Here is a 7515-nt window from a genome sequence, read left to right as displayed (position 1 = left end):
AAAATAATCAAATTACAGCATTTACATTTATGTTAGACTACTTTTAATTAACTGCTTTAGCCCACTTATAATGAAAATTTTAAAAAAATCTTGTTCATGACCTGTGTAGTATGTTAACACTATTGGAAGTAAAAATAACTTGAACTCCAATTTTGAAAACACAACTTTCTTTCTTTCTTTCTTTCTTTCTTTCTTTCTTTCTTTTTTTTTTTTTTTTTAAAATAAAGCTCTTAATGGATTATGAGTATGAGTTTGTGGTCTGGGAGAGAGTCCTGTAACTCTCTGTCTGCAAAATACAGTATATAATGACCAATGTTGGGCAATTAATTATATAGTTACTTCTTCAAAAAAAGTAACTGAATTATGCAAACAAAGTTTTTTGCAGCTGTTTACCTGAAAATGCAGCCAAGGCTTTTTTTTTTAATAAACATTTCAAACTATTTACAGAACAATCAGCTGTTCTGCATCAAATCTGATGCCACACAAATTATTTGTGCCACTCCAAAAAATAATTTCTGTCCACTATGAGATAAAGGAGAACAACAGCCTGATACCTGCAGGCCTGACAACAGGAGATGTATCACTCCTGTAACACCTGTAACATTCAGCAGTCGCCTCATTGTTCTGACACACACAACAAAACTATTGACTACACTACACACTAACTACACAAGATTTGCACTAAACGTCGCAAATCTCTCACATCGCAAAACACCGCCGTCACTCCTAAAACTTCCCCCTGCCTAAACAACAAATGCCATGTTTTGATTGGTCGACATGGTACATTTTTCGACCAATGGGAAAGGGTGGGGTGTTTTGGTTTTGTCTTTGCTCACAGGCGGAGAGTGCTTTCGAGCGTTTTCCTTATAAAATGCTGTTTTTACCGTTTCTTCCCGCAGTAAATATAAACAACGATAGTATTCAGGAAGAAAACCAAACATTGCAGATATTTTTATCATAACTCTGGTTTTACGTGGCCTATCAACACAATTTAAAAACTGGTATAAAGTCCACACTTTTTCCGTCAATTGTTCCGTCTGTCCTGCTCACATCTCCAATGGTTGTACACGTTGTCATTAACGTGGCTTCACTCCACATCAGCCACGCCGCTTTGCTAGCTAAAACACCGGTGTCGGCACATAAGGACCCTGTCATAGCCTGTCAACCACGTTGATTAGCTGCGTATATACGAATGTGAATCGCATCATTGGCTGGACTATGGGATAAGGTGGCATCGTTCTAATCCCATACGGGAGCAGCCAGTCACTTACTGACTAACACTGCAAAACAGAATTGTTAACATATTTACTTTAATTTCAATTCAGGTTAGATTTTTTTTTGTGCGCAACGCAGATTTTTTCTGGGCAGAGACCGTGACAGCAGTGCGCAATTGCGCAAGCGCGCAGCTTAGAGGGAACATTGCTCGGGAGTGCTCTGGTCTGATGCAACAAGGGCAATATTATCCAACCCAGCATGTGTAGCTCCCAGAGGCAGAGGAGCCCAAAGGCTGGGACATCAAGCTCCAAATCCAGGCATGGCGCCGATCGCTCAGTACCCAGTGGCTGACTGGGGCTGGGGGGAGGAGCAGTATTGACGGGACCCACAGAGACCAGACAGCATGGGAATGGCAGATCCTATGTTGTCTATGACCGTGGAAGGTACAGAAATGGCCTTCCTGGTGGACACTGGAGCAACTTACTCAACACTGAGAGCAAGACCAAGCAGTGCAACACTCTCCAATCACACGGTGAGTGTGGTGGGTTTCTCTGGGGTTCCAATGACTCTGCCAGTAACCGATCCAGCCCTGACAAAGCTGGGAAAACAGACTTTGAAGCACAGATATGTGGTGTCTCCCCAAGTGTCTGTAAATCTGATGGGCAGGGATCTGCTCATTAAGTTGGGAGCCACTATCATGTGCTCTGCAGATGGACTCACTGTCACACTTCCGGGAGGAAAACAGTTCCCGTGCCTGGGGACCCATTCAAAGAACCAGTATTTGGTACAAGACTGTGAACAACCTACAGCCGACATATACTGGGGACGGCTAGTAGAGGAAGGCATTTTAAGACAATATCAGCTGTGGAGACCTTGGATCATGAGCCTGGCCATCTACTCCCCACCCCGTGATTCGTACCATGTCACTCTCTTTTATGACAGGGACGATGATGACATCTATCGGGATCAATTCCAGTCTGAACTTGAGGGTCAGACCTGGAATGTGTGTTCCCACAACATCTATGTACACCCAGAGGGGGTCGCGGCAGCAGTAAAATTCACTGAGGAGCAACGCCATTGGTTCAATATGGGACCTGATTCAGCGCCCCATATCACATTGGCGGTCCATGAGGGTCATCAGGCAAAGGAGATGGGGACAATGGTCAAGAGAGCGCTGGACGAAGCCGGGTGGCAAGCCACACAGATTCCAAATGTTTGGTACGCACCAAACTGCAAAACGTATCGTATCACTTGCCTTTCTAACGATGCCGTGATACTGGAGCATGAGCAAATTTCCAGAACACATGGAAGAGAGAGAACAGATCATCCTGATGCGGTGGCCGCGCTCTCAACTCTCCCTGACACTTTGTGGTCTGCAGGACCCACGGATGTGGGCCTGGCAAGTTGCAGCCTGTCCTATTCCAGGTTGAAGTCTGAAGCACCAATCTGGAAACTGCAGTATAGACACAAACCAGAAGCAGAGGAGGGGATTGCAGAAACCATTGAAGGGCTACTGAAAGTAGGGGTGCCCTCACGGTCCTTTTGGAACACACCTATTTTGCCGATGGAGAAGCATGGTACAGGGAAGTACAGAATGGCACATGAACTAAGGGCCATTAATGCCGTTCTCCATACTGACACTGTGCCCGTTCCAAATCCTTACACAGCACTAACAGCAATAACACCAGATCAAAAGTGGTTCACGTGCATTGACCTTGCTAATGCGTTTTTTTGTCTCCCTTTACACGAGTCTCTTAGGGACATTTTTTCATTCACGTACAAGGGGCGGCAATTCAGATACACGAGAGTACCACAAGGGTTTGCCTTGTCTCCCGGCATTTTTAACCAAGTGCTAAAAGATGCTCTGTCACCATGTCACCTACCAGAGGGGTGCACATTGGTGCAGTATGTTGATCACCTACTCATTGCGGCTCCGTCAGCCTCAGCATGTACGGCGGCCTCACTCACCATACTGAACAGACTCGCAGAGTGTGGGTTCAAAGTAAGTAAAGAAAAGTTGCAGTTGGTCCGACCAGAAGTAACATTTCTGGGCCGTGTCATTGCTCACAAATCAGTGGGATTGCTTAACACACACAGAGATCAGATTTTGACACATCCAAAACCGCGCACGGTTAAGGAGCTGCTCTCATTTTTAGGTCTAACAGGATACAGTAGGCAGTTCATACCAAATTATGCAGGCAAAACGGCTCCTTTGAGAGACTTGGTGAAAAAGGCAGGTGTCCGTAACCTTAAGGCTGAGTTGCCATGGACATCCGCCACTGAGTCGGCGTTTATCTCACTGAAACAAGACCTGTCAAAAGCAACTGACATTGCCACATCCAATTATGATGAAACGTTCTACCTGGATGTTTCTGAAACACACGGGGTAGTAAATGGCCTGTTTTTTCAGAAGAAAGGGGGAGGGAGCGATGTACTTATGTATGTCAGCATCAGATTGAATCCACTAGAGACGAGACACCCTATATGCACACAACATGTAGCTGGGGTAGCAAAAACCATACAAAAAACAGCACATATAGTGAGAGAACATCCATTGAGAGTACTGACCACACACAGTGTAGTGGCATATGTTAACTCACAAGCATTCACTATGACACCCTTGACACAGCAGAGACTGAGTAAAGTCTTAGATGCTCCAAATCTGACATTCACACATGAGGGAATCAATATGGCAGATTTAATGGGGTCAGGCGAACCGCACGACTGCGCTAAGAGAACAGAAGCTGAAGAAAAGATCAGAGAAGACCTGAAGGCAACAGGAGCTGTGCTGCTGGCTGAGCTATGGACACCACACCAGGGCCTGTGCTGCTTGCTGTGGGCCTGTAGCTCTGGCTTAGGCCATGAACACCACACCAGGGTCTGTGGCTCTGGCTGAGGCAATCTACAACACACCAGGGCCTGTGCTTCCGGATGTTGACCTGTGTAGCCAGCTTAGGCCACCTACACCACACCAAGGCCTGTGGCTCTGTCTGAGGCCGTCTATACCACACCAGGACCTGTGCTACTGGCTGAGGCCATGGACACCTCACCAGGGCATGTGGCTTTGTCTGAGGCCATGTACACCACACCAGGGCCTGTGGCTCTGGATGAGGCCGTCTACAACACACCAAGGACTGTGCTGCTGGATGAGACAATGTTCATCACACCAGGGCCAGTGCTTCTGGCTGAGGCCATGGACACCACACCAGGGCCTGTGGCTCTGTCTGAGGCCAACTACACCCCACCAGGGCATGTGGCTCTGTCTGAGGCCATCTACACCACACCAGGGCCAGTGCTTCTGGCTGAGGCCATTTACACCACAACAGGGCCTGTGCTGTTGGCTGAGGCTATGGACACCACACCAGGTCCTGTGGCTCTGGCTGAGGCCATGAACACCACACCAGGGCCTGTGTTGCTGATCAAAGGCTAAAATGAGTCCTTTGGTTAGGGTATTAGGCAAGCATGCAGTTACCATTAACACTGTAGTTAAATTGGAGGCTTGTGTTCGTAACTGCGAGTACTGGCCACCTCACCACTTAATACCATAAATTGACGCTTTGTGCTGACGCCAGCAGCTTACGGCCATACCGCCTTGCCAAAGCCCGATCTCGTCTGATCTCGGAAGCTATGCAAGGTTGGGCTTGGTTAGTACCTGGATGGGAGACTGCCTGGGAATACCAGGTGCTGTAAGCATTTGCTTTTCATGTCACTGAGCTGGTTTTGATCCAGAGAAGGAGGGTGTTGGTGTCCATTAATGAGGCCACATTAACGACATTCCTTTTGGCTGTTTTCAGCAATGTCTTGTGCTGCCGGGTGAGGCCATCCGCACCACAACGAGGCCTATTCTGCTAACATAGGTCATCTAAATTACACCAGGGCCTGTGGCCTGCGCTGACGCCGTCTACATTACACCAGGGCCTGTGCTTCTGGCTGAGACCATGGACACCACACCAGGACCTGTGCTGCTGGCTGAGGCTTTGGACACCACCCCAGAGCCTGTGGCTCTGGCTGAGGCCATTTACACCACACAGGGCCTGTGCTTCTGGCTGTGGACCTGTGCAGCCAGCTTAGGCCACCTACACCACACCAGGGCCTGTGGCTCTGGCTGAAGCCGTCTACATTACACCAGGGCCTTTGGCTCTGGTTGTGGACCTGTGCAGCAAGCTTAGGCCACCTACACCACACCATGTCCTGTGGCTCTGGCTGAGCCCGTCTACATCACACCAGGGCCTGTGCTGCTGGCTGAGGCCATGGACACCACACAGGGCCTGTGCTGCTGGCTGAGGCCACCTACACCACACCAGGGCCTGTGGCTCTGGCTGAGGCCATGGACACCACACAAGGACCTGTGCTGCTGGCTGAGGCCATGAACACCACACCAGGGCCTGTGGCTCTGGCTGAGGCCAGCTACACCACACCAGGGCCAGTGCTTCTGGCTGAGGCCATGGACACCACACCAGGGCCTGTGCTGCTGGCTGAGGCCATGGACACCACACCAGGACCTGTGCTGCTGGCTGAGGCCAACTACACCACACCAGGGCATGTTGCTCTGTCTGAGGCCATCTACACCACACCAGGGCCAGTGCTTCTGGCTGAGGCCATGGACAGCACAACAGGGCCTGTGTTGCTGATCAAAGGCTAAAATGAGTCCTTTGGTTAGGGTATTAGGCAAGCATGCAGTTACCATTAACACTGTAGTTAAATTGGAGGCTTGTGTTCGTAACTGCGAGTACTGGCCACCTCACCACTTGATACCATAAATTGACGCTTTGTGCTGATGCCAGCAGCTTACGGCCATACCGCCTTGCCAAAGCCCGATCTCGTCTGATCTCGGAAGCTATGCAAGGTTGGGCTTGGTCAGTACTTGGATGGGAGACTGCCTGGGAATACCAGGTGCTGTAAGCATTTGCTTTTCATGTCACTGAGCTGGTTTTGATCCAGAGAAGGAGGGTGTTGGTGTCCATTAATGAGGCCACATTAACGACATTCCTTTTGGCTGTTTTCAGCAATGTCTTCTGCTGCCGGGTGAGGCCATCCGCACCACAACAAGGCCTATTCTGCTAACATAGGTCATCTAAATTACACCAGGGCCTGTGGCCTGCGCTGACGCCGTCTACATTACACCAGGGCCTGTGCTTCTGGCTGAGACCATGGACACCACACCAGGACCTGTGCTGCTGGCTGAGGCTTTGGACACCACCCCAGGGCTTGTGGCTCTGGCTGAGGCCATTTACACCACACAGGGCTTGTGCTTCTGGCTGTGGACCTGTGCAGCCAGCTTAGGCCACCTTCACCACACCAGGGCCTGTGCTTCTGGCTGTGGACCTGTGCAGCCAGCTTAGGCCACCTACACCACACCAGGGCCTGTGGCTCTGGCTGAAGCCGTCTACATCACACCAGGGCCTGTGCTTCTGGTTGTGGACCTGTGCAGCCAGGTTAGGCCACCTACACCACGCCAGGGCCTGTGGCTCTGGCTGAGGCCGTCTACATCACACCAGGGCCTGTGCTACTGGCTGAAGCTATGGACACCACACCAGGGCATTTGGCTCTGGCTGAGGCCATGAACACCACACCAGGGCCTGTGGCTCTGGCTGAGGCCAGCTACACCACACCACGGCCAGTGCATCTGGCTGAGGCCATGGACACCACACCAGGGCCTGTACTGCTGGCTGTGGACCTGTGCAGCCAGCTTAGGCCACCTACACCACACCATGGCCTGTGGCTCTGGCTGAAGCAGTCTACATCACACCAGGGCCTGTGCTACTGGCTGAGGCCATGCACACCACACAGGGCCTGTGCTGCTGACTGAGGCAACCTACACCACAACAGGGCCTGAGGCTCCTGATGAGGCCATCTACAACACACCAAGGGCCTGTGTCTCTGGCTGAGACCATCTACACCACACCAGGGCCTGTGCCTCTAGCTGAGGCCATGTACACCACACCAGGGCCTGTGCTGCTGGCTGTGGACCTGTGCAGCCAGCTTAGGCCACCTACACCACACCAGGGCCTGTGCTACTGGCTGAGGCCATGAACACCACACCAGGACCTGTGCTGCTGGCTGAGGCTATGGACACCACCCCAGAGCCTTTGGATCTGGCTGAGGCCATGTACACCACACACGGCCTGTGGCTCTGGATGAGGCCGTCTACAACACACCAAGGGCTGTAGTACTGGATGAGGCCATGTTTATCACCCCAGGGCCTGTGCTGCTGGCTGAGGCCAACTACACCACACAAGGGCCTGTGTCTCTGGCTGAGATCATCTACACCACACCAGGGCCTGTGCCTCTAGCTGAGGC

The 7515-nt window shown here is 51.0% G+C and overlaps 2 non-coding genes across 2 annotated transcripts; both read left to right on the top strand.

Moving 5' to 3' along the window:
* Positions 1–4789: 4789 nt before the first annotated feature.
* On the top strand, positions 4790–4908 carry LOC134629858 (5S ribosomal RNA). Its single transcript, XR_010094091.1, has one exon. It is a non-coding gene; the product is annotated as a 5S ribosomal RNA (ribosomal RNA).
* A 1093-nt stretch (positions 4909–6001) lies between these two features.
* On the top strand, positions 6002–6120 carry LOC134629875 (5S ribosomal RNA). Its single transcript, XR_010094107.1, has one exon. It is a non-coding gene; the product is annotated as a 5S ribosomal RNA (ribosomal RNA).
* Positions 6121–7515: the final 1395 nt, after the last annotated feature.

This window comes from Pelmatolapia mariae, linkage group LG6 (genome assembly GCF_036321145.2).
Source record: "Pelmatolapia mariae isolate MD_Pm_ZW linkage group LG6, Pm_UMD_F_2, whole genome shotgun sequence".
Classification (NCBI taxonomy): Eukaryota; Metazoa; Chordata; class Actinopteri; order Cichliformes; family Cichlidae; genus Pelmatolapia; species Pelmatolapia mariae.
This window is presented reverse-complemented; position numbering and strand designations above follow the sequence as displayed.